General features: G+C 41.6%; 1 long non-coding RNA gene across 1 annotated transcript; it reads left to right on the top strand.

Moving 5' to 3' along the window:
- The first annotated feature begins 4,114 nt into the window (after window positions 1-4,114).
- Window positions 4,115-8,455, top strand: LOC139435185 (uncharacterized). The gene is made up of 4 exons (XR_011644447.1): window positions 4,115-4,595; window positions 5,255-5,333; window positions 5,809-7,038; window positions 7,402-8,455. It is a non-coding gene; the product is annotated as an uncharacterized lncRNA (long non-coding RNA).
- The last annotated feature ends 755 nt before the right edge of the window (window positions 8,456-9,210 follow it).

The raw sequence follows: 9,210 nt of genomic DNA, 5'->3' as shown, positions 1-9,210 counted from the left end.
TATCGGAGAGCTCCTAATAATGATGTTCCCTGTGCTAGTGTTCCAGTGTTAGGTCCCAGGATAGACAGAGCGTGTTATTTTTGTTTTGACCCAGGTCACATGATGGCAGACTGTGCAGCTTGGAAGAGGAAGCAGGCCACCACTATGGCGGATGAGGAAGGGCTTGAGCTTTTGGCTCAGAGCGATTCTCCTCATCGTTTTGGGGTCCGGAAAGCTCGTAACAGGCGTGCCACACATGCTCATTCTGCTTCTCTTCCAGGACCCAAGAAAAAGAGATCGTGTTTCTTTTGTCTTGATCCTGGTCATCTAGAGGCAGAGTGTGTAGCTCGGAAGGAGCAGGTGGCAACTGCTCTGGAAAAGCCAAAAGCCCGGCACCCGGTTGCGATGCGACAGAGTGGTGAGGTGCAGTTAAGTTCTGCATCCGTCTGTGACAGTAGTGTGGGTGTTTCCGTCTCTGAAGCGGTGGGGGTGGACCTAGCTCAGAGCGATGCGGATCTGTGTTCAGTGAGTGGTGTGGGTGTTGTGTGTGTTCCATGTGTTGCTCCGGTGTTGGCTGCTGGTGAGCAGTATAAGGTGTTTTATGGGGGGGGAAGTGTTACGTGCCGTAGTGTGTGTGTGTGTAGTCGTGTGTGTGTGTGTGTGTGTGTGTGTGTTTTCCTCTCTCTCCCTCTGATTGTCCCCAGGTGCAGCCTCTCCCCAGGTGCTCCTACTTAGCAATCACGGCTTCCATATAGGACCGGAGGAGGACGGCAGTGAGGCCCCTTCTTTCTCTCCTTCTCGTCTGGCTGCATGTGTGCAGCCTGTCTCTGTGGACAACCCAGCCTAGTTGTGTTGTTTAATGTGGCTGGTGAGCCGCCTTACGGATTAAAACCTCACTTAACCTCCTTCAGCCTTCCGTTTCCTCTCCTTTTTCTCTCGTCCGGCTATCTGGTGTGTCGCTACTTCCCTTGGTATCCCTAGCTCTACAAGGGAACGTAACAGCATCAAAAGAAAACGCTCAATGTCAGCTGTTCTTTTCAATGCGTGATTTAAACGCACCGTTAGGCGTGGACGCGCTTGAGCACGTTTGACCTTCTGTACGCGTTCCCACCCCTGGCTCTGATACCCCCAACTCTGGCCAGAGTGAGGGAACAACGCCACACACTTATCCTGATAGCTCCGCACTGGCCTGCAATGTACTGGTTGGCTGGTATATATTAGCTGCTGTGCGGGCAGCCGTGGCAGCTCCCGCTACCAGGGACATACTGTCTCAGGCGGGGACGACGATTTTTTTACCCACACCCAGAGCGCTTGGCACTATGGGCCTGGCCCGTGAGTGGTATAACCTGAATACAGTGGGACTCCCTCAGAAGGTGATAAACACTATTCAGAGTGCAAGAGCTTTCTCCACCAGGTCCCTCTATGACTGTAAGTGGAGGGTGTTTGAGGAGTGGTGCCTTAAAAAAGGACACATCTCTTTTCAATGTCCTTTCGGGGTGATTCTATCATTTCTACAGGACCTGATTGATAAACACAGAGCTTTCTCTACGATCAAAGTGTACCTGGCTGCTATTGCTGCATGCCATGTGGGCTTTGAGGGAAAGACGGCTAGCCAACATCCCTTGGTCTGCCGTTTTATGAAAGGGGCTCGCAGGCTCCTCCCTGTTTCCAGGTCACTGGGGCCCTTATGGGACTTGGCAGTGGTTTTATGTTCCTGTTGAAGTGAGTTAAGTAACTGCCAGCTGCGATGACAGTTAAGCTAATCTTGAGTAAGGGTCAGGCAAAGTAAGAGCTCCTTTCCATCATGTACTATGAGCGGAACACATATGTGAAATTATATTTGTGTACCCCTAAAATTAATTGTTATAGCTTGAGTGATCCCCTGACATTTCATCTAGCACAATCATCAGGTCAACATTCATAATTTTTCACCAGCCACATAAACAAATGAAAAATAAACATCTTCATGTAAACTGAAATGATCCAATCCTGTTTTTATGTCAGCTAAACCTCCACAATCCTTAAACATTGATGATCTTCTACACTATCCTCCACAGCTTCTGAAGAGCTATCTACACACCAAAACACTCATGTTTTAAACCTCTGAAAACATGTTCATGGTAAAGCCCCTGAAACCCATCAAGTTGTCGACTTAATTTCAGTATATGCAAGAACATAGCAGACGGACTTATCCACAGCAGGAGCAGTAACTGAAATGCCACCCACTTGCTTTGAATGTAAATGTATAAATACAATTAGCAACAGATGATTTTGCTTTTTGTGTCATATTTTCCCCATCACATGTGACAGAGGGGAATGTGTTTAACTCGTTGCCTGATTGGCTTTCCTCTCTCCACATTACAGTCTAGACTAATAATTTGATTTTGAAAGTAACCTTGGAGCAAATCCACCTAGACTCTGTGAAATTGTGTGCTTATGTAACTGTGGTTATACAAGTGTCTTGACTGACACAAAGCTACCGAGCAATGATGTAATTATTTCTCTATTGTACAAGTTGTCCTGTGGAGAAATTGCCTCTTCTGGAAGAACATGATGGAGACTGTTTTTCGTTTTTCGCTCTGCAATTCAGACTTATCAGGATGGTGGGTTCCACCCATAGGTTCCACCACAGCAGCTAACTTAAAATTGGATTCGTCACATAAATTATACACAAATTGTTACAAAGCAAAGAGATACATTTCTTGTTAAACATTGGATAAATTAATTTCCCATGGCAAACAAGAGATAAGATTTTCTTTCCTCTTGGATGCTTAAATAAGTGTTATCATATGCTGAGAGGGGCTTGCTTGATACTTTTTAAACAATGCAATAGATATTTAGCTATTCCTCATTTATATTTCTCTTGATTGCATCACATTCTTTTCTGAATTATCAAATAAAATATGATCTGTTTCAAGATATAATGTTCACAAAATTAAATCTAAGGACCCCCTAAATTACACTTTTATTTGAAGGAATGTTTCCGTTAGAGTATGGATAAACATTATTACTGGAAGAGCAGGAGAAGCTAAAGAGAAAACTAGTTTGTTTGGCAAACGCCAAGAACTGCTTACCCACAACAAACCCAACGCAGCCTAATGCATTGTCTTAATGCTCAATTTGCTGCAAAGCTTCAGCTATAATTACTCAGGAAGCACTGACAAATATGTGACTATGCCTTGTGGAATTGACCAGTGTTTACTTTTGTCCGACTGCTAAAATATTTACAGCCAATAAATATGAAAGCGGGCGATGTGTCAATCACTCTCCCTCCCCCGCAAGACCTGCAGTCATGAAAAGCCGTATCACTGAAGGGAGAAAACAAAGCAAGGTTATGGTCAAATGTAAAGTGGTGCAGGGTGCTTAATGTGGGGACATTAGTCTCTGTCAGAGCTTGGTTGGAAGGAGTTGTGTGCAAGGCTGTGCTACCTGGAGAGGATCCAGCCAAGTCAGCAGGGCTCATTTACCTCCAGTCAAACATAACAGGGCCCCCCCCTAAAGCTCTGCAGGGCTTACACTCTGTTGACTCTTCCTATGTCCAACCAATTAGTTGATTTTCAATGCAGACACAGTGGATTACCGATTTGGGATAAATAAACATTGTCATATTTCCATTCAGAGCCAAACAGTGGACACTGAGGGGCAGAAGTTGTTTGTCTTTCACAGTATTGCCGGGGGATCTGGGAATGCAAGATTAGCGTACCCCCAAGCATTCCTTTATGTTGCATCACACACTCGAGACAGATGATGCATCCTCTCAGATTTCTAAAGAATTTATTTTCAAACGGGATGTTTTATTCATGATATGGCTTTCACTTGTCAGCCAGAGTTCACCTCCTTCAGACAGATTTGTGTGCAACAGTGCTGTCACGTCGCTTGATGGGATTCAACTGTTCTCGCCGCAAAATATATGTTCTGATGTCATGCAAATGTTCTGATTTACCTTAACTGAGGCCATAGATTGATGTGTCCGACTAGATACTCAGGAGAAGCTCCACCATTCATCAAAATCAATTGTGTAATGATTTCTTTACCTATTCAACCTTAATTCAACCATGTTAAAGAGCTTACGAAATGCTTTTAGCACCTGTTAGTGGGCTTAGTATATGATAGAGGTTGCATTTGTATTGTGGAATGTGCCATATGATTTTTTTATTATTGATCTATTTTTAATAAATCACGATTATAACAGCATACAAAAGTTGTCAGTTAGTAACAATCGTTCGTTGCGCCGGAAACATCAACTTCGGCCATTTCCGGCGGTGACGTCATGAGTGGAACACAGCTGAGCTCAGTCCCGTTTGAATGCATTGAAGGGCCAAATATTACGACAAAGGATGCACAGCAATAAGACGCCAAGAATAATTGGCAAGCGATATGTTGTATGGGGATGTGGGGCCGTCTCAACATCTGGTTATGGGATGTTTTTGTGGCCAAAAAATGATCAAATGTTGCGTATATGGACAAAACAAGTGCGTCGTACGAGGCGGACCTTTGCTAGACCAGGTAACCCGGGGTCGATGAAACCGACGATGTGTGGGGCAGCACATCAAGAGATCGTGTTTCGAACAATCAACAATGCCCGCTAAGGAGAGAGAGTAAACGCTTTCTCGAAGGTTCGTTTTGCTTTCTTACAACGTTACGTTAACTCAACCTTACGTTTGCCATGAGGCTATGTTACTTCCCTTAAGAGCTAGCTGTCTTAGCTAACAACAGTTAGCAGCTAACGTTTTCTGCAGTTTGTGTTTCCACTGAAAAACGTGATGTAGTTATTTAAGGGTAAGTTAACTAAACGTTATCTTACAAGTAGAGAAAGTTAAGTTGTGTTTAAAATCGTCAATGTAATGCACGTTAAAGGTTTTGTGTTGAGCATGAAGTTAGCTTTACTGTAGCTCACCAAAGGTTAGCATGTTAAGCTGCACTTTCTGTGGCAGCTCGCTTAACACAAAGAGGGATTTTGTGCTTCATTGTAAACTTTTCTTACAAATGTGTGTTAATCTACCTGAAATTGTAGGGACAGTTTTTTTCTACTCAACTATACAGACCATTGTTGAGGAGATGCAAAACATACTGTAAATGAGTTGGGTCTGACATACATGTTACTTTGCTGCTAAAAAATGAAACATTATCAGATGAGGACATCACCAAAGTGTGTGAGTCTGTCAGGGGATTTGATCTGTTCTTTGCATGTCGTACAGGGCCTGTACACACTGCTCTGGTATGAATTAAAAATATAATTGTAAAATGTATGTCTCTCGCTCTTGTCATCATTCAGGCTTTGCATTTGAACTCCTATGACTGGTTGCGGACTTGAAGGGAACGACTCCATGGCCTTCCTGACATCCAGGAAAAAGGTGAGATTCTAATCCATTTCAATGCCAACAGCAAGTCATTGTTTTTAACTTTTTTAATATGATTTTTTTGGGGAATTTCTGTTTTATTGGATAGTAGAGATCTACTGGAACCTAACACCAGAGAGAGATAGAGGGAGGAGATGATATGCAGCAAAAGGCCGAGCCGGATGGTTGCTGCTCCGTGTGGAGCGTGTTCTATCAGGTAAAGCACTTTGGTACCCAGTTATTTATGGTATTGAGTTTGAATTTAGCCTTTGGAAGGTCATTTCCTGAAAAAAACATTTATTTGTCTCAACATTCCTGTAATAATTTGTTTTTTATTGTTGATATTGTTTTGTTCTTTATTTTTGTTGTGAGAATCACTTTGCAATTGTGTAAGTGCTAGCTATATACATAATTATACTAATATTATTGTTGTTACCATCATTACCATTATTAAAAAAAAAATCTTTGTTTTCTTTATTTATCGCTGCAGAAAGGATCATGCCAGCCCACATCAAACACCTGATCAAGAACTTGTGAATCTTCAGGCAGAAAAGATGAAAACACCTGTTCAAAGTTCCAGTTTCCTGTACATGGAACCATGCCTGTCCTCTGTTCCACATGTCTTCAGTCAGTCCTGAGGCCTGTACTACGAAGCAGGATGTTCTCTTCGCGGCTAACTTCAGGGAAAACTCCGGCTTTCCGGTCCTACGAAGCTGGTTCTCTTTTTAGCGGGCTAGATCTCCATGGTAACTTATGCTGAACGGCTAAACTGCCCCGGAGCAGGTTAGGTTGCAGGCTAAGAGCTCAACTCAGTGAAAGCACTGCCTGCTGACCAATCAGAGCTCAGTGTGCGGAGTTTAAAGCGATCAAGTCATATTACAGGAGAAAGGAAATACAGAAAAGCTGCCGTCGCAGGAAAGACGGCCGGCAGAAATCACCGACTGTGTGAACGTGAACATTAATAGAATATCACCTCCATCTTCAGAGCAATCTGACTATTATAACATTAGCGTTAAGAAAGCTTACTTAAATATCGGCCACAACATAAGTAACCGGATCAGAGTACATTAAGTACAGTCCGCGGCATATCACTTCATAATATATCATATATCTCCTGATCTGAGTCAGCTGAGCCGTATCTGGCCGTGCAACACTCAGTGTCACATACTGTATGCAGAAGTATTATTTTAAGCAACACATTAAGTTGAGGAAACACTCGAGTCAAATGTAATGAAAGTCAGATCGTGTTTTAGACGGGGCAGTGATATCATAAACCTGTTAATGTACGCATTCAAACACTTGTTCTGTTCCCAGCTGTGTTCACCTTGCAGGTGCAGCTCTGTGGCTTTGATCCTGATCAAGTGTTTAAGTCATGGATGTTTAAAGTTTAACTTCTTCATATTTGACTAGTATTAAAGTGCACTTTTCATTCAGGAAGTATGACGCTGCGCTGTCGGTACGCTTCTCCATGTTTGTGATTGGTCGAATGCTCCAGATACCACCCCTTTCATGTGAACGCGCACCTAACTAGATAGGACACGGCTGGCTTGAGCGATCCACTTGATAACCCGCGTCGTAGGACCGTTTAGCAAGAGCACGTATGTTTTGGATTAGGCCAACCGGCTAACTCAAACATATCCAGGTTAGGTTGAACCGGCTTCGTAGTACAGGCCTCTGGACCCTATGACTCGGACACTAGTTCTACCAAGGCTTATTAGAGGTAAGAGTGGTAGGAGAGGAGTGGAGTTATCTTTGTATTTAGGCTGCAAGTCGACAAAGGTGATCAGATGCTAATAATGATCCAATTCATTTGATATTGATTGTCTGCCAATACCGAATCCTGATCCGATTCTTCTATTTCCCAGATAATACAGCTGCACCGTGTACACTAGCTCTATTTGTTTTTGCCATTGTAATTCACCATAAGCAATTGTTGACTGTAACGTCTAGACTCTATGCCAACCAACTGTAATTTGTAATGTATTATACTTTAACTGTTCTGGCAACCACAGCAGCCCAAATGTTAACGTAAATATTAAGTTTTCTTTTTACAGTGTACTTATATCTGTACATTTCTTTTCAGTTTGCTTCAAGAAGTGGCTTCAACAGACAGAAGTGCAGGTCAGATTGGGAAAGGCTGGACGCTACACAACGGGAAACATTATAGACATGAACAAGGAAAAACAACAAACACTTTCTTTGTTGCCTTGTTCTTATCATACATAGTGTTACGGTTTTTGTTACCATTTAAATATTGAATTCTATGTATTACTTTTATTTTAAATCAAATGCACCGGTTTTAGATAATATATTTATTTTGATGTGTAGGTTGATTTGCAGGTTGGTTGTTATTTGTATAATTATTGTATTGTTACTGTGTATTTTATTATATTAACTAGCTATTTATTAAATTAAAATACTATTATGAACACTATACAATGTCTTTATTTTGTAGATACCAGAATACATGACACAATGAATCTTTGTAATATATTTATGTTCTCTTGTTTAAATAATCATACCAGTATTTAATGTATGCTGGTCACCTGGAATCCTGGTAAGCTCCCAGCAGGGTATATTTAATACTATTATTAAACATAAGCTGGTGATAGATGGATAAACCAGCCATCCTGGCCAGCTGAAGTGTCCAAAACCCCTCTCCAGCCAACCATTCCAGCCTAATATATACTGGCTGGTCAATTTACAACAGCCTGACCAGCTATATGTATCTAAACTGGTTATTTCAGCAGAGTCATTATTATTTATTTACTATTTTTTGAGAATCTCTGAATTTTAGTCAAATGTATATACCAGTCTCTGTTCTGTTGCCTGAGCCAAGTTTGCCTGCTACATTACGATGTATTATTATTTATTTACTATTTATTGAGAATCTCTATGAATTAAAGTCAAATGTATACCAGTCTGTGTTCTGTTGCCGCATCGGATCTCCGCCAAATGAGTCTTGTCTGTCACTCGATTCTGTCTCCAGAGTCCGACATCAGCCACAGAGGTAGTGTATTATTCAATAGGTGTTCTACTCGTGACGTGCGTGACGTCACTAACCGGCGAAAGCTGTTTTGTTCGGAGCGGTCGTGTAACATCGGAAGTGAGCATGGAAAGTTGTAATAAACCACGATTTATAAATACTGCGGGCATATTGTCATGAATGACATGATTTCCCATTAATAATAGTATATATATTATCGTAATAAGAACAGTATTGTCCTTCATTTCGTAAGCTCTTTAAAGTCACGTCGTAATTTAGATGTCTTGCTCAAGAAATTATTGGCCTAAAGAAAGAACATGGCTATTGTTATGCCCAGTGTGTTTAAACTGGGGATCATTGGATTCATAATTAGTTGTGTCATAAAAGTCATGTGTTTGCCTTCTGCTGTTAAGATACATTGAGTGTGCGTTGATGAAAATGCTACTCACTGAAGGTAATTTGGCTACTGTTCAAGATATAGCCTATAGTCATTGCTTCCTCCGTTTCAGCATGTCAATTATAACACATCAAAGGACAACAATTTGTCAGACACATTCTGTCAAATTGAGAATATAGAGCCATTCAGGCGGTGGAATTTTAATTTCTGCTTCCAAACACTTCACAGTTGGTATGTTTATGGACTCCAGCACTTCATTATGCCAGCAATTGCATTGCAGAAGTGGCCACTGAGAACAATCTCTGAGTCTCAATTTGTATACTTATTGTGACTGCAGTGAGTGAGCTTTTACTTCAGAAAATGCTCAGGAAGAGGGAAGCAAGTTGACCAATTATTACAATTTCTGCGTGATAATGGTGAGTATGCTCTTAAGTGGATGTAATCATACTCTCCTGTGGCTGGCAGTTTTACCCTTGCCACCTCTTTGCCACCCATTTATTATGTATGCA

This window comes from Pseudochaenichthys georgianus, chromosome 15 (genome assembly GCF_902827115.2).
Source record: "Pseudochaenichthys georgianus chromosome 15, fPseGeo1.2, whole genome shotgun sequence".
Lineage (NCBI taxonomy): Eukaryota > Metazoa > Chordata > Actinopteri > Perciformes > Channichthyidae > Pseudochaenichthys > Pseudochaenichthys georgianus.
Note: the sequence above shows the minus strand (reverse complement) of the source record. Positions and strands in the feature narration are given on the sequence as shown.